This window comes from Vulpes vulpes, chromosome 2 (assembly GCF_048418805.1).
Source record: "Vulpes vulpes isolate BD-2025 chromosome 2, VulVul3, whole genome shotgun sequence".
In the NCBI taxonomy this organism is placed as follows: Eukaryota; Metazoa; Chordata; class Mammalia; order Carnivora; family Canidae; genus Vulpes; species Vulpes vulpes.
The window spans coordinates 142,821,823-142,840,367 of NC_132781.1; the positions used below are offsets into that span (position 1 = coordinate 142,821,823).

The 18,545-nt window shown below is 41.2% G+C and overlaps 1 pseudogene; it reads right to left on the reverse strand.

The window, feature by feature from the left end:
- Nucleotides 1-16,461: 16,461 nt before the first annotated feature.
- LOC112929567 (large ribosomal subunit protein uL1 pseudogene) lies at nucleotides 16,462-17,352 on the reverse strand (annotated as a pseudogene).
- Between the last annotated feature and the right edge of the window lie 1,193 nt (nucleotides 17,353-18,545).

An 18,545-nucleotide genomic window follows, 5' to 3' on the forward strand; every position in this document is an offset into this window, starting at 1 on the left:
GGACTTTCGAAAGTAAGTAAGACCTATAAAATAATTTCATTGGGGACTGTTAAAAATGTATGCCCAGCTGAACTTTGAGAGAAGGACAATGTGATACAAGGCTTCTGTGAGAACTTTGACTCTAGTTACTACATGTTTTCAGGGAGAATCCTTGGTTGTGAGAAAGAGAAAATGGATTATTTGTGGATCCCTTACTGTAAGACTGCATTAGAAGTTTCCCAAGCTCTTATAAGGCAGTGTTCTTAAATTTGGAGGATCAGAGATCTTTTTGAGAGTTAAGAACCACAGATCCTCTGTCCAGAACACACTTTTTCACATAACTTTAGGGGAGTTTGTAGACTCTGGAAAGGCTGCTGACCCCTTGTAGAACCTTTGTTAAGAGTGCCTGCTCAAAGGTGAATAAGAAAGTGGGCTGGATATAAGGGCATTCTCCTTTCTGTTAGGGCGCATTGTTTCTCTAGGTCTCTGCGTTTGGACTGGACGGATCTAATTCAACCTCTTCCTTCAGTGATAGGAGGTAGAACATGAGAAAAGGAGGAAATTAAGGAAGTCTGTACTTGTTCTCACTCTTCAGTGACCTTTCAGAATTACCCAGAACATGACTTGTCCAAGTTACTAAGCCTCAGCCTTTTTATCACCAAAATGGGGATAACTGTATTTATGTCATAGGATGGTTGTAAAATTATCCAGGGAGCAACTAGGATGAGGAGCTGAGGAATTTAAGGGGAGATTTAAATTCCCTTAAGGGAATTTAAGAGGGTACCAAACACTCAGTAACCAAGATAAACAATATTTGAATGGAATATTTTTAAAAATTTAAATTAATGCAAACAATCCATGGTGAGCAAAATATCACAATTTTAAGTAAAGGCAGGACTAGTGTCACCACTTTTTCCTTTTGCCCTGTGTTCCAATACAGCGGGCAGAGCATTATTACTGATCCTAAGAATTTGGTGGGTAAAAAAGTATCTGGATATGGCTAGTGTAATCTAATTTTCATATGGACCTTAATCTTGTCTAAAGCACATGGCTCTCTAGTGTCCCTGGCATATGACTGGGGACAGAGCTAAACTCCTCTGAAGGCCCACAGTTCTGTGACAGGTCTCCCAGAATTTCATTCCTGTGGGTCTAATTTCCTCCAGGATAAGCATCCCATGTTCTTCAGCTGCTTTTCACAGGACATAGTGTCAAGCCAAGACGTCATAAAGTTGGCTAATGTCCGGCCTAAAGCTGGACCCTAGAACTCAGCCACTTTTGTGTGATCTGAGGGGATCCTGGACAGATTCAGATATATAGGGGGTTAGAAATAGCCAGACTTGTCTTCTCCTTCCTTGCAAAGCTGAAAAGCTTGCTTAGGGAAGCCACATCTTCGAGACAGTGCAGCTGGTTTTTTCCTCCTGTGCCTACCTTTGCGACATACCTAGACAGTCATATATAGGTAATTATGATGTGAAGTGAGTATAAATTATGGTTCTTGAGGATACGTCCTTGTGATTTGTTGCAATATAAATAACGGTGATTTATGGTGGCTTCACCAACTGCTCTGTTGGTGATGGATCATAATAGTAGATCATGATAATTATGAACTCAGCACAGAGCTGATTTCCCTTGTAATGCAACCGTAACACGGCCTGTGAGGCTGCTGAACATCACAGCCTGTCTGCTGGATGCTGGATTGTGTTCAAGGGGGGGCACTTGGTCTTTCATGTAATTCACAGCAGTTCATCTCTAATAATTGTCCAGGTGGTTGTCATATTACAGGCTGATGGCATTTTACTTGTAGATTTTTATTCTGGATGGAAATTAAAATTCCAGAGTTTGTCATTGTTAGACCAGAGGAATGAACAGAGAAATGCTGAAGGTTGGGGGCGAGGGGTGGGAGGTGGCGAGCAGGTGACAGACTCCAGATTCCTGTCCTGCCTTTTCTGCTGGAGCCCCCTCTCTGATTCAGGCCTGGGCTATGTCATACAGACTGTGTCACCATGTTTATTAATTTTTCTGAATTACACGGAAGAACTTTTTCTCCAAAGAACACGTGATACCTGTCATTTGGACTCTGCTTTCAGCAACTCTGATCTATAAAAATCTGCTTCATTTAGAATAATCATTTCTCAAACTGAGTGCAAGAATGTGAGATCCAGGGGTTCTGTGAAAAAAAAAAAAGAGTACTTGTGGTCAGCTAACTTTGGAAGATGCCTGGTTAGTATGAATGAAAAATATGTACAGACATATATAAATGAAAGATCCATCTTTTAAAATTAAAATTAAAATACATTTCTTGAGTAATCTCAGCACCCGACAAGGAGCTCGAACTCATAACCCTGAGATCCAGGGTTGCATGCTCAACAGACTGAGCCAGCCAAGCGCCTCACAAAAGATACATTTTCTTTTTTTTTTTTTTTTTTTTATTTAAAAATTTTTTTTTTAATTTTTATTTATTTATGATAGTCACAGAGAGAGAGAGAGAGAGAGAGAGAGAGAGAGAGGCAGAGACATAGGCAGAGGGAGAAGCAGGCTCCATTCACCGGGAGCCCGATGTGGGATTCGATCCCGGTTCTCCGGGATCGCGCCCTGGGCCAAAGGCAGGCACCAAACCGCTGCGCCACCCAGGGATCCCAAAAGATACATTTTCTAAAAGATAAGTGAAACCATGTTTTTCATGGCAGGACTTTGGTAATGGGCACAGTGAATGGGACCTGTCGCTTCACTTTCTCAATGTCATCTCTAAAACACTCAACACCTCAGAGACTGGTTATGAGTCTCAAAGGAGGTAGTGCGCAGGGAAGAACCTTGTGAATAAGATGTACCACATCCGGAGACATTTAACTGGTCAAATCCATTGACGGTAATTCAGAAACTTATGGAAAAGACATGGCACACAACAGCCCCGAACCTCTGTGTGGTGGATGAAGACGGTCATCCACTCTTCACCAATCCTCCCGTTAGCAGGTAGGGTCTGGTTTCCCTACCCTTGAATTTGGGATGGCCTCATTGTTTTCACCAATAGGATGTGGCAGGAGTGAAAGTGTAATTTCAAGGCCACATTTACAAGATCTGAAGCTCCCATCTCTTTCTCTAGGAACACCCCTTGCAACTTGACCACCATGTTGACCAAGTTCAAGTAGCCTGGAAACACCTGTGTGGATGAGAACTTAGCCAGCCGTGTGACTGAGGCCACTTTGGACCTTCCAGCCAACCCAGGACCCCTGTCAATACCATGAGAATTGGAAGAACAGTCTAGTCAATCAACAGAACTGGGAGAAATAATAAGTTGTTGCTATTTTAAAACACTGAATTTTGAGGTGGTTTATTATACACAAGAAATAACTGAAACATGCAGCTTCTTCTTCCTTATTTTTTATTAGACCCTATTCTTTTTTTTTTTTTTTTTGCAGAATTTTGTACAATTTGTTTGGTGTTCTTCCCTGCTGTAAGCTCTCCAAGTGCAGCATTCGTGTTTATTTTGTTTGCCTCTGTATCCCCCCATCTAGCACAGTGACTGGCACAGGCTTGACCTTCAGTAAAGCACATTGAATGAATGAGCATCTTTTGGGAGACAGTTTCTAAAACACTAGTCCAGTATATAGACAGAATTAGAGGATGACTAATTATATAACAGAAAGATCTTTGCTAAAGCAGAGATTAACAAAGGCTCCCTTAAATATTGAGACTGCATGGTACATCAAAAATAGGATTCAATGTGGAAAAGCTCAAATTACTGAAAATTCACTAGCAACATGAACTTGACCTAAAGACAATCATGTGGCATTCACATCAGAAACAGCAACATTCCTACTCATATGCCTTCCTTTTCATCCCTTCTCAGGGGAAACAATATTCTGAGGTTGTTGAGTATCACTGCCAAGATGCTTTTATTCTTTTAGTAGATAGGCGTATGAATGGAAAAACACAGAATAAACATCAGATATTGTATTACACGCTTCTTATCCATTTGCATTTTGTTTTATTCACTCTCAGGTTTTGAAAGCTAAGTACCTTAGTATATATTTTTCTAGTTTGTTCATTTTAACTGAGGTACATTCTTCCATTTTATGACTAAATATCAGTCTATCATTCACTCTCCTACTGATGGATGATTAAATTGTTTCCCATATTTATTATGGTAAACCAGGCTACCATGGGCATCTTCATATACATCTCCTGTGCATGGCAAGAGTTCACTGTTCCCTTTTCTAGATAAGGAACTTGAGGTTCATAGCACGTGGATGATTTGTCTTATGTCAGAAGCTTAATCAGGTTAGGGCCAGAATTCAAATTCAGACCATGTGTTTCATTTGCTGCCCTTAGCCTCCCAAGAGGCAGAAAAGTCTTCCAGACAAGGGGTGTGCTGCTTGGAGTCAGATCTGAGGAAGGAAGTTTCATGGTTACCTCATGAGATTGAGCTGAGAATCGAGTCAGCTTTCCTGCTACCAGTCATGGAGCAAACTTGATGAGGAGGAGACAGTACAGGATGGGTGATCCGAATCATAGGATCAAGACCCAGCTTTGCCACTTCTATGGGACTTGGGGCCTGTCGCTTCACTTTTCTCAATGTCATCTCTACAACACTCAACACTTCAGAGACTGGTTGTGAGTCTCAAGGGAGGTAGTGCACAGGGAAGAAGCTTGTGAATAAAATGTGCCACATTCATAGACATTTAACTGGTTAAATCTATTGATGGAAATTCAGAAAATGTCACTCAGTTTTTGGCTCTTGACAGTTTGTCTGAGAGAATAAGTTGCATTTAAGGTCAGAAGTGCTCTAGTTGCCTCAAGGAGGCAGAGCCTGAGGTCTGAGAGCAGGAAAGGGTGTTTTCTTGGAGACGGGTAATCTGGAGTTCCTTGAGGTACAAGCTGATAGCTAATGTTCTGGGGACCTCTGGTCTGGCCTGTGATAGAACTCCACTCCAGCCAGCACAGGATTATCTAACTTTGCAGATTAAGTGATCAAGATTCTGGGCTTTTCTAATGAAGTGAATGTGAGTCTTTATTTCTTAGCTTTAAGAAAGGGGCTTAAAGAAAGTAAATCCATTTGCCAATGGTCTAGGCCTAGGTTCTGGGTCCTGGAATGTGTGAGAGGTGGGCTGGTCAGTTAATAACAGAGGGGAAAATGTGCTAGGGATGCTGAAGCGGTGATGGGAACTTGGGGGCCAAATGTATCCAGAGCCACAAAGTGGTTTTAGCTCCACTGAACTTAGGTTAAGGATAAATGCTGTATGGTGTGTGCAGACCATCCAGTACCAACATGGTGACTTTGACTCTTGTTTTTCTCCTGTTCTCCTCCAAATTCTACAATTTGATTCTGAATCCCTGCTCTGTTCCCCTTAGCTGGATGCAGGAATGGTTTAGTGAATCCCTTAGCATCTTCATTTTTCTAATTGGAATAGACTTGGCCTTGGGTGGCCTTGGGAGCCACTTGTATCCAACACCTGCAGTAGCATTGGAACTTCAGACGGTCAGAATTGGAAGAGACTCAGAGACCCTCAGCATACCTCCCTCATTTGGCAGATGAAAGTGATGAAAGTATAAGGACCAGAGAGAGAGAAAGAGACTCACAATCTCAGAGGCACTGAACAGTGTACAGAGAATCAGAACCAGGTAGTAGTGCACCCAGAACCATCTTTTGTGTTGACTCCTGCAGACACTGTCCAACCTAGCCCTTCACCTGGAACTGACTCTTTATGTCTTGCCAACGGCCAGTACTTTGGTGTCTCCCTGGGTAGGGTGGGGTCAGTTAGGAGTTCTGAGTGTCTCTCTGAAGTCTGGCCAAGGGAGAAAGAGGTTTCTCATCTACAGCTTCCTCTATCCCATTGGCCCAGTTTGGAAAAGGCTATTATTTACACGAGTTGAGGATCTCAAAGCACTCACTTTAGCCAGCTCTTTCCTCCTACCAGAGATAGCAATGACTGGGAATGCCTACTGCGAGGACCCTGTTGAGAATGATTCAGAGGCCGAAGTGATCTGTGATCCATTATTGCTGTCTGCCATGAGTGTTGGCATGGGAAGTGGTGGTGGATGAGGCATGTATTTACATTCCTCCTTACTTGACATCTCCAGAGTTCTCCTAAAATCCCAAGAGGGGCAAAAATGGGCACATGCAACCTTGCAGTGGTTGTTACAGAAACCATCACTCACATGAGGAATTTCTTCATCAACACCAGGGTGCACACGGAGCAGGCTATGTAACCCTCTTGCCTGTCTGCTCCCCCCCACCTAGAGCAGCTGACCCAGCTTCTGCTACTGAGATCCTGACTAATTGTCATCCCCTCCAAGCAGACCTTCCCTGATCTCTGGAAGCAGAAAGACTCAAAAAGAAAAGCAAGAAATAAAAGAGCTGTCAGAAAGAATCTACATAGGAGCCTGAAGTTGTGTTTTCATAACTGAATAAATAACTCCTTGAGCAATAATTTGTTTGCAAGCTGTTAATTAGCAGCATAATTAATTTCTGCAGATTATAAATAACAGAGCACAAAGTGGCATTCCCAGGAGAACCAATGAAAAATTACCTAAACCATTTTCAGAACCAAAAATAGTTCACAATGTAACAGATTTAAATGAGCTCTAGAATCTGGATGGTGCCACTTTCTTTTTCCTTTCAGTTAAAAAAAATAAAAGAAAGAAAGGGAAAGAAAATTCTCAGAAAACTCAGCAACTATGAGTTCATGTCTGAAGTCAGAAATTTATTGGCAAAAGGTAGTTTCATTAATCACTGTGTTCTCTCTTATGCCTGGCATGTCAAGAAGGAAAAAAAAAATTCTGTTTATCTCTGCTTCAAACAAACAGCCGAATAAGTAGATTATTCCCAATAGAAGGATTTTTTTCCCTATACTCTAATCTCAGTGCAATCATTCACTGCTCTAAATGAGTAGTTACTTAAAATGTTAGAAAGGGATGCTAATTAGCTCAAGGAGAGCCCTGCCAAGTGTTTAATTTTCAGAAAGCAAAAGAAAGATAGGGAAGGCCTTTCAACCTTCTACAATGAGAAGCCATTGTTTTATATCTCATCATGTACCTTGGGCACCTTCCTAGTTATAGCATCTAGACTATGGATGCTGGCTGAGTGGTACGAGTTGATCTCTAGGTTGAAAAACTTGAGCAAAGACTGTTTTTGGAATTTGAGGAGAAAGATCCTTAATTGGATAAATAACCTGGAATCTCTTCCAAAAGGATTTAAGGGATCCACGGAAGACCCACTAAAGACACAAAGGGATAAAATTAGTCTAAGGAAGACAAAGGTGGATGGATGCTGGAAGAAAATTGACCTAAGAAGAATGAAATTGATACTCCAGAAATAGCAGTCCACAGATGCTATGGTTCAGCAGCATTTAGCTCTGAGCTTCCCAGTAGCCAAGGTGAGGAGGGCAACATGGTGCTAAAGAGCTCCTCTTGTCTGGAGGCAGGGCAGGTTTGAGAAGCTGAGAGGTATGGCATTTAAGCAGTGTAACTGAGGTCAAGGCCTGAGCTCCCAAACCAGGTGAACAGTGGTTCACATTGACCTCTTCGTATACAAACTTTGTAGTCTGGGCAAGCTGTTTAGCCTCCCTGTGTCCCAGGACTCTTCTTTATTGAAAAAGAAAACAACCATTATTTTATCCGAAATAATTTTAAACCCACAAGGAATTATAGGAATAGTACGATAGCTCTCTTTCATGCCTCTCCCAATGATAACGTATTAGATTCAATAGATTCGATGATCAATACCAGGAAATAGATATCAATGCTATGCCATCAGCCAAAGTACAGGCCATATTCAGATTTTGCCAGTCCTAGGTTTGGCTTTAAAAAATATATATGTAAAATAATAATAATAATAATAATAATAATAATAATAATAATAGTAACATGTAGTCACAGGATTTTTGGTTTTTGTAAAGACTACGTAGCATAACACATGTGATTCACCTAAGTGACCACGTAATAGGCACTCAATAAATGGTAGCTCCCACCTTCCACTTCATTACTATATATGGGTTAATGAGAAGGTCAGTAGCCATAGCAGCTATGTAATGTGTCCTAGACACTAAATGTGTCTAATCTTTGGTTGTCGATGCCGACTTCAGTGGAAAGACATACATTTGCTCAAGTATGACAAGGCTCTGACCAGAAGGAAGGTACGGGTAAGAATGAGGAAATGCAGACTGGCACATTGAATCAGGGTTCCGGTGCAAAATGGAAAAAATCGAAGGATCTTCATTTCTGTTTCAGACAGTGGGTTTATTTTCTGCTTCCCCAGCCACCCAGAAAGTAAGAGCTCCTTTCTCATCCCTCGGATATAAAAAGAACAAAATGCCTAATTATAGATAGTGCTTTTCTAAGATCTGAGCCAATGTTGCAGAGGAAGCGGGTATGAGTTTGCAGTTTTATTGTTGCCTCTGTGTGTGTTTGAACATTTCTGCAGACGCTTGTGCTATTCCATTCAATTCCATTTGACATAGCTAAGCCCTTATTATATATGTGCATTTCACGGTGCTTGCTAGGCACTGCAGGAAGCACAAGATTGAAAAAGAGATGACTTTTACCCCCAAGGAGCTTATAATCTAGTGAGGATATGACGGATACACACTTTAATATTATTTCTCATTGAATTTCTGTAGTGCCAGCTATTTTGTTCAACTCTTGAAAATACTGTATCAGGCTCAGAAAGCTGACTGTAAAAGGAATATATCTGCTTTAGAAAGTGTTGCCCTGAAGCTTCTAATATTTTTGGAGGAAAAGGGAAGCAATTACTTATTTATTTATTAAATATTTATTGAGCATGTACTACGTGCTAGGTAATTTTCTATGTGTTAGCAGTTCAGCAATGAACAGAAAGACAGTATTTCTGCTCTCAGGGAGTGTATCCTCCTGTAGAGGAGGAATGTGGAAAATTGGCTAAGTCAATGATGAAAGGAATTTGAAGAATAACTGGTGGAGGGGGTGGGAGGCAGTATGTAATTGCCAGATAATGACAAAGGAAGACCTCTCTGCAGAGGCAACACTTGATTTGGCACCTGCACAGCGGGAAGGATCCAATCGTGAAGTTGCTAGATGGGTGGGAAAACGTGCCAGACAGAGGGACCTGCAAATGCAAAGGCCCAAGCGCAACCCGCAACCCTATGTGATATGATTATAATGCTTCATGCAACGTTGAAGGACACAATCCTTACGTGCTGACTGATGGAAGTGCCAATGAGCATGTGCAGAAGGTTGGAGACAAGAGGTGGTTCTTAGGTGATGAGAGTGAGCTTCTCGGAAGAAGGAGACATTTAGGTCGGCTTTGAAGATGAAATCTTCTGGATGGATGGAGAAAGGATGGCCTTTGCCTGGGAATTGCCATGAACAAAAGCCCTTCTGTGGAAGGTCTTATTTGGGAGAATGGAAAGAAGGGTTAGAAAAGTGGTGGGCATAATTAAGGAGGCTAAAAAGCATCTAGGACCATTATCATGATCATGATGATGATGATGATTTATAATAGAAATTACTCCTACTCATTGCTTATTATTCTTAGTATTAAAGTTTTTAATAATATTAAACATTTATTAAAAGTTGACTATGTGCCAAGGACTGTGATAAATATTGTACCTTCCTCGTCTCATTATTGTCCGCATTTCATTTTACAGTTGAAGAAATTGAGGGTCGGAGAAGTTAAGTAGCTTGCCCGAGGTCACATAATTAAGTGACAGAGCCAGGACATGAACCCACATCTGTCTGACTCCAGAGATCCTGCCACATTATGTGAAAATACAATTTTTGAATATGCACTGTTGAATTTGTGTCCCCGAGTCATGCTCTCTGAGATCCCAGAGGAACTGGCAAATGCTAACTAAATCTATGGAACAGCGAAAGAGTACAGTGTCTGTTAGTTAGATGACTTTAATGTCATCATCAGTAGCCATGATGTCATTTCATATCTATGCCATTATCTTGCAGTGGCAGTGGTGGTGGTAGTAATGGGGTGTGTCAGGGAGGGCTGATTGATATCTGGTAGAGGAGATAGGTTGACTGAGCCTCTCATTTTTTGACTTGGCTCCTTCTGTGATAAAGGTAGTGCCTGGCTATGATAGGAAAGCTCAGTACTTGCCATTGATACACTGTGGTCCTAGAGTGAGTTTTTCTGTGCCAAGCAAATGGTGCTTATACAAGACTAAAGTTGTCAACTGATAAAGCAAGGCAGATGCCTTTAAGAGTGCCATGCTCTCTGGGCACAGATCCAAAGTCATAATGCTAAAGGAAAGTGTCTGATTAGAGCACAGGGGTAAAAATAGCAAGACTGTGGCTTTCGTCACACTGCACCCATGACCTAATTAATGCCACTTAGCCCATAGCCATAGTTTTAGCCATGATCTTGGCACTCTGTCACATAGACCTGTGCTGTTGTCCATAAAGGACACTGATCAAGAGAATAACTGATTCAGCACACTCACAAGACCTGAATTTCTGTTCCAAAATAACATGTGCAAAGCCGCAAGCACAATGCCTCAGTGAACATGGCACAAATGCACTCAATAAATTGAATTTCTTGTCCTTTTCCAACCCTCTCCCTGGCTCTGGTGCTTACTTCTTTCGCGCTATCAGACAACTCATTTCCCTCTCTGAGCCATCCGTTTATCATCTCTAGAAAAAGGTTGGACAGCTAGGCAAATTGTGTTAATTTCTCATACCAATTTGGATATGTTTTTAAGGAGCATTGGAGCATTTTACAGCTATGTCCATACTCAAAAGGAAAGAGTTCTGTAATTGATTGGTGATGTCCGCCATGGATGTAAGAAAAGAGAACATGTGTATGTACACACATACTGTGTATTGACCTTGTTGGTTTCTTTCTGCCATATTTAAAGTTAGATTAAATTTTGTTAAATTAAATATCTGATTATGTTTCAACAGCTCATCGTAAGACAGGAGACCCATCTATACTGCCCTTTTGGGATGGATCAGTAAAATCATCCTTATCTTTAAGGGTAGCGTCTTGTTATATCAACCTGAACAAGGTAAGAAAAATGCAAGGCTTGGCAGCTGTAGGAGGAAGTGGGCCAGGCTCTCAGAGTCATCCCAAACCCTTTTGTCCTGGAACTCTGGTCTTCTGGCATCTGTGAGGACCACAAAGGCACTCTACCTTTTAGGTGTGCTGTGGAAAAGCACATAAGTAAAGATCTGGTCCTCTGCATGATGTGGCTGATGAGACGCCCCCACTGTGGTTAAAACTAGTGAACAGCATGGGAGGCACACAAAAGGTGGGTGGAGGGCGACCTTTATAAGGCTCTGATTCACTCCCACCCTTGACTCGAAGCCTGGGCAGTGCAGTCCTGCCCTGACTCATTATTATTTAAAGCTGCAACCTCTTCTTTCCCCTTCACTTTTTTCAGTTCACATTTTCCATGATATTTTCCCATTTGGAATGAACAAAAATTCCTCTTCTCCACTAGGCTATTTTTTGGATTCCCCATTCTTCTCAGGTATGCTATGTATGTGGTGGGGGGGGATGGGGGTGGTTATAGATTTCTGAGCAAGTCAATCAGCTTTTTCATGCCATGAAATGTTCCATGACATGTTCCATCCATGACATGGATCCATGACATGTTCCATCATCTGAGGGTAAAAGTTTGAACTCAAAGACCTTCTTAGAGTATTACAGAGTATTATATTTAGTAACCATCATATATATACGCCATCATATATATAATCATATATATATATATACACACATATATATTATATATATGTTGCAGATTTTCCTGAAAGAGTATGTATCTTGTGTTTCTGTAGATTGCATCTTGGGCATCATCAACTTAACAATATAAAATATAACTCAATAGAGTTATTTATAGAAGATTTACAGAAGAGGGAATCCAAATGGCCAATAAGCAGATGAAAAGATGCTTAACCTCACTGATAATCAGTAACTTTTTTTTTTTAATAGGCTCCACATCCAAGTTGGGGCTTGAACTCATGACATGATCAAGAGTCGCATGCTCTACTGACTGAGCCAGTCAGGTACCCCCCAGCAACATTTCTAATAGAAGATAAAATACAAATATTTTAAGTATATTATCACCCAGTGCTGGTGATGTGCCAAGGGAAAGGAGGCACTCACATTCAAATTTCTATCCTCCACATCCCAGTCCATATTCCCTTGGCTTCAGTCAGCATCCATCTTGTTGGGGTGCATCTGGTGGGTCATTCATTTCTAGAGGTTTGAGCTTTGGTAGGATTACCAATTTGGTGTTTCTGGCATCTTTCATTAATTTGTACCACTGGAAAAGGCAGCACCAGGAAGCTTCGGGTTCTGCTATTACATCCATTATGTGAAAGACCCTCTTCATAGCAAAGATTGATCATCTTAGCCGATACTTTCTTTTGAAGAACATGAGGTGGCCAGTAAGGAATCTCAAGTTCATATTCAATGGAAGAATTGTGTCCATTGTGGAAGAAAGCATTTCCTCCTGGAATACAAAGACCCCCTAAATCAGCAAAGTCCAGAATTAAGGAAATAAAAAGGAATAGGTTTTTAGATGGTTTGTTATTAGTTGAGATATTAGATATTAGCTATTAGTTGAAATATTCAGGGAAGCCACTAATCCTCCCATTCAGATTACCTGCTCCCTTATATTCTGTCTATAAGAGAAATGAGGGATCCCTGGGTGGCACAGTGGTTTAGCGCCTGCCTTTGGCCCAGGGCGCGATCCTGGAGACCTGGGATCGAATCCCACGTCGGGCTCCCGGTGCATGGAGCCTGCTTCTCCCTCTGCCTGTGTCTCTGCCTCTCTCTCTCTCTCTCTCTCTCTCTCTCACTGTGTGCCTATCATAAATAAATAAAATAAAATAAAAAGTTAAAAAAAAAGAGAAATGACACCATAATATTGGCCTCTGATTAGCTCGGGGCATAGATTTTAGGCTACAGGATAGTTATTTAGTCTCTCAAGATACTGTCTCCAGTAGGTGATAATTCAGTAGGTCACTCTATCTTTCGGCAAGACTAACTCTTTATGGATGATGGGGTACATGGAAAGATAAGTAAACCCTATGAACATTAGGAACTACCTTATTTCTTTTGCATAAAGTGAAGAGACAGTGTTGTATGTGATACCGTGATCTCAAACAAAGCTTTCAGTGATTCCATGCCTGGTGGGACTGCCAGAACAAGGAATACAAAACCACGTAGAAAATTCCAGTAAGGACATTTCAGTAAGGACAAATTTTGTCCCTTCATGAAGGAAGGGTTCCAATATAATCAGTTGCTACCAGATAGCAGTCTGGTCCTCAGACAATAATTCAGTGTTCACGACACTGGTGCACTGAGCAGAGTGGTAACCAGATTAATTTTGTTATTAAACCTGTGAGTTACTTCATCCTTTGACACCATGACCACATTGTCCATGAACCTACTCACTAGTGTCTGGAGAGAGATTGCCAGACATCCACAGGGGTATAATTTGTAACATGATTATTTAGAACTTCCTACACAGTGAGGCCCTTTTCTGAACACTCGCATGGGACCAACCACTCTCTTATACTAAGCCCATTTAGAATTGCTCATCCTTCATTAAAACCTTGTTACCAATAGTCTAATCTTATTCTTTCTAAATGCCTGGACCTTGCATCACAAGACTAACTGCTTGAAATCCTACCTATTAGAAAATTCTCCCTTCCTGCATTATTCTTCAAGGCTATTCTTGAGTGAGACTGAAATGCTTCAGTAATCCATTTCTCACAGGCACCATAAATCGGGTTTGATTTTCCTCCTCACTCAACTGATCATAAGGACTCCTTAGGAGTTTTAGGACTGAAGTGTGGCAGGAGTAGCTATGCTTGGAGTGTGGGGCTCTGGTAAATAGCTTACATCTTAAAGATTTGCTCAAACCTAATTCTGTTTATATCCTATCTCCTTGATGATGGACTGATGCAGGGCCTGCCTGAATTTATGGCTTGGTGGATCAGACAACTCCCACTTCATGATGAACTGTTCAGTTTTCATGGATTCTTGGCATTCAGGTACATTGAGAAAGAGCTGTTTCTTAAAAAGAGAAAAGAGCACAGCTTTCCTACCAATCTCAAAGGTATGCAGCTATGATTCTCCTAACGCTTCTTTCCTCAAGCCTAGCAATTTGATCAATTACAAATCAAACTTCATTGGGTCTGAGGTATCACAAAGGCCAACGGGATGAGTTGGGCTAGCTGGAGAACCTTCCCTTGCTCTGAACTGCCTCTAACTTGGCAGGCTTATGGTTACCTAATAATTACTTCTGGTATTTTCTGCAAATCGGGATAGAGAAAAATGCATTAGGCAGATCAATATCTGCACACTAGGTGCCAGAGCCTGTATTGATTTGCTTCACTGAGAAGACTACATCTGGAATAGTAGCTGCAATTGAAGTCAAACCTAATTAAACTTAGAATAAGCCATTGTAATTCTCCCAAGATCCGTCCATCTTCTGCACAGATTAAATAGGCAAACAAAATAAGATTGTGATGGGGTGATTCTCCAAGACTTTGTAGCAAAAATCTTTTTATTTTTATAGGAATTATTATTGTTTTTGGTTTACTATTTTTATATGGAGGAAAGCTCCATGAGCTTCCCCTTGACTGAACTTAGGAACTAAGGAAATAACCAGCATGTATTCACTGAACCACAGGCTTTAGATGGCTCAAGCCTAAATTCTCCTATCAGCTCCACTTCAACCTTTGATCCATGATTGTGTTGTAAGGTCCCAGGACTTAATGGTAACTCAGAAAAATGCAGTCTAATGATGCCATAAAGATCTGTATATGTCACTTTTCCCACTGCACAGTTACAATGACACAGGGCCAAGTTTCCTTTAGGGAAGACTAGGAGGGAGATTTGTGAGATTTTTGTAGGCTCTTTTCTTGGTGGTACTGAGTTTGCCTTTTTTTTTTTTTTTTCAAGGAATTCTGAGTCAATGCTGAGATTCAGGCCTCAGAATTGGATTGGACCATGATCCCTTGTCATGCTGATGCAAATCAAACTTCTCCTTACTAGATTGAATCTTTCAAGATATGGGTCAGGTTGGACCTTGGTTAGGACCTTGGTCTTCAGGACCCCAAGATAGAGACCGTTATAGGTCAAACTATTCTGATTATCTTTTCAACCATGTGGCCTGTCACAGTATTCATGCTCACTTTGCCTCTGGTGTTTGTGCCAGCCTATCAACACCACTGAAAGCCTCTTGCATTTCACTTTTAGCTTAGAATACAGCCACTACAGTGCTTTTCAAAGATTTGCCACTCCTCTCATCAATGTATTTCTCACTGCTTTGCTAAGGGAGTGTTTTTGAACCCTCTCAAAGGAGGGAGAATGAATGGATTATGACAAATTTACTCCAACATTCTTTTCTCCCTACATTACACCAAGGGATTACATGAATGTCGACTTTATTTACAGTTGGCCACCACTGAGTCAAGATTCCTATCAACCATTTAGAACTCACTTCCAGCTCCCTGGGTGAACCAGTTGATATTATTTATTTTTTTAAAAAAATATTTATTACTTTGGTGAAAACCTTGTGTTCTTTATGGTTCAAGCTTGTTTCAAGAAGGTGCAACATTTTTATTTATGGTTTGAAATAGACTTTCAGCCATATTAAAAGACAGACGGATAAACTGGTTCCTTAACCAAAGTTAAATGAAGCAGATTCAAGTCCAGGGTTAAATCACAGGTGTTTCCTACCACACCTATACCCAACTTTCCAGAACTTGGTGCTGGAGAAAAGAACTCCAACAGGGAAGTGATTCGGGTCAGGGAGGGGGCAGAGGCTACCTGAGTGACAAAGGGCCTATAATTTTCCACAGCCTGATTCTACCCATTTTCTAAGCTTCCCTAGGAAACAGAGTAGATGAATTACAATATTGTATAGGTCTCTTAGTGTTTTCCTAAATATCTAACATAGTAAATTACTACTCTGAACATGGAGTATTCAGTGTGGGGTCAGAGAAGCAAATGCTAGATCAATTTCTCAGGATTGTGGACCACTCCCATCTGAATAATCTAGGAACCCAATCTCCATTTGGAACATTCCTTGTGATCCTTACAGACCAAGAGCCCAAAGACACAATTTAGAGGGATAAAACAACAACAACAAAAGCCCATGGACAGAACCCATGGCTTAACAGGAGGCAACTTCAGGCCATAGGTTAAGCACACTGCCAAGGGCTGAGTCAATATCTTCCATGTGAAGGTCCTACTCCTCTTCCTATTAATAACCAGTGGGAGCAGTACAGGCTGGAATGCTAGCCCATATCTGCTCCTCTCAGGGGCAGAAGATTCAGTCCTGGTTAAAGGACCTACTGTCAGGTGTTTTAAGTACTCAAGAGATCTGAATAAGATTTACGGTTTTGGAGGTAGATAGAATGCATATCTTGGTTTGTGGTGTGGAAAAAATGACTACCCATCATTAAGTGCCAGAAATTGCAGTCATTAGCACAGTGCTATGTGCTCACAATGTCAGCTCACAAAACACATCCCTCTCCCTAGTCACAGGCAGACAGGTAATGGTAGCAGTAGGGTTTTTTAAACCGTGCCTTAGTACAGGTGCTGGGGTTGCCCATAGAGCTCTTGATGCATAAAGCCTGGACATTCTGCCAATTTTTCTTGAGCAATGACACCAGGAAATTAATAGCTAAGTGGATGTTGTACACGAGCTCATCATCTGTCATCTTTACGTGGCCAATGGCCAAGGCCAGACACAGCACCTTCTTCATCCGGAATTTGATCATGGACTTCACTTCATCCACTTTGGCCACCATGCTCTAATTGTGGGTCAGCAAGGAAGGGAACTTGTCAGCCTTAGTCAGGCCTGGGCCCAGAATTCATAGGATTTGCTGGATCAGAGATTCTGAAGCCAAAAAGACATCATTCTTTTTGGCCAGCTTCTTGACTTTTTTTTTTTTTTTTTAAGATTTTACCTATTTATTCATGAGAGACACACAGAGAGAGTCAGAGACACAGGCAGAGGGAGAAGCAGGCTCTTCACGGGGAGCTCAATGCAGGACTCAATCCTAGGACTCTGAGCACGCCCCGAGCGGAAGGATACACTCAACCGCTGAGCCACTCAGACCTCCCTCTTGACTAATTTTTTATTCTTGTTGAGTTTCTTCAGTACCTCAACATCCATACGGGAAAGAGCCACAGCCTTGGCCTCATCACAGAGCTGCTGGTGCCCCAAAACACATATGGAGAACTTGAGGTGGGTAGTGGACTTAAGCCTGATGGTACCCATGAAGCATTTCTCCTTCTGAAAGTCAGAGTTCTTCAAGCCAATCTGCAGCTTCTCTCCAAAAACTTTGGGTGCTTGCTCTGGTTCCATGCAGGACTTTTCACACCATATTGTAAGGGGTGTTGTGGGAGATTTTGCTGCTCATGGTACCACGTGCCGCAATAATGTAGAAAAGAGAGTTGTGAGTCCATTGATTATAGAATCTCTGGTAAATTAAGTTGTATCACTAAATTCAGCTTCATTCAGAACTATATTACTCTCTCTGTAATCTATGATCTTCTCACATATGTCCCTCAAGTTTTGCTGACATAATTTAGCAAAATCTTGTGTCCTTTGCATGTGCCCCTTCTTTTATGGTTTTACTCTATAACTAATGCCCCAGGGCATGTTGAGATCTGACTGTAGTTTTAGGCCTGGAGCCTCTCAAAGGTAAGACATTGAGGTGAGGGAATAATGATATTTCTGTGATGATAACTACCTTAGATGATGTCTTTATTGGTTGTTCTAGTAGGCAGGGCCAGCTTCATCAGATAGAGGAAGAGGGCTGATCCCATTGGCAATATGGAAGGTTAGGTGGCCTCGGAATCATTCAAATCCTCTCAAATGTCACCATTTTTATTCTATTCCTATTCTTTCCAAGTCAGTGCTCTAACTTGTACAGAAGAGATCCAGTGAGGATGTTTATTCAACCTATGCTGAATTTTGAACAGCCCAACAGAACGAGACTCAGCATCTTATTTTTTGTAGCTACCTTCTTTTACAGCAGTTCTCTATGTCTTGAATAGAGAATTTAAATTTTCAACTTGTCATTTTATTTTTTAAGTTTGCCAGTACAGTTGGAAGTAGCCAATTATTTTGGTTATCTATTGCTGTGTAACAAACCACTTTGACACTTAGTGAGTTAAAACAACAACCTGGTGGTTATCTCTCACTGTTCTGCGAATTGACAGTGTTTAGTGGTACTGATGAGGTGACAAGCATCAGAGAGTTAACAGGGCCTGGGACATTCAAAATATGACCAATATGTCTGGTAGTTGATGCTGGATGTTGGTTGGAGATTCAGCTGGAATTATCGGCTACGTATATCTTGGTTCTATTCCCTATAGCCTGTCTTCATGGTTGCTTTGGATTCCCCATAGCATGGTGATTGAATCCCAAAAAGGAGTGTTTTAAGAGATAGAGGCAGACACTGTAGATCTAAGATCCAGCCTCTGAAGTTCACAGGATTATTTTTGTTATATTTCTATTCATTGAATGAAATAACAAGGAAGGCCTATGTTCAAGGGAAAGGGAGGGAACACATGGATGAGTGACAAAACATTTGTGACCATCTTTAAT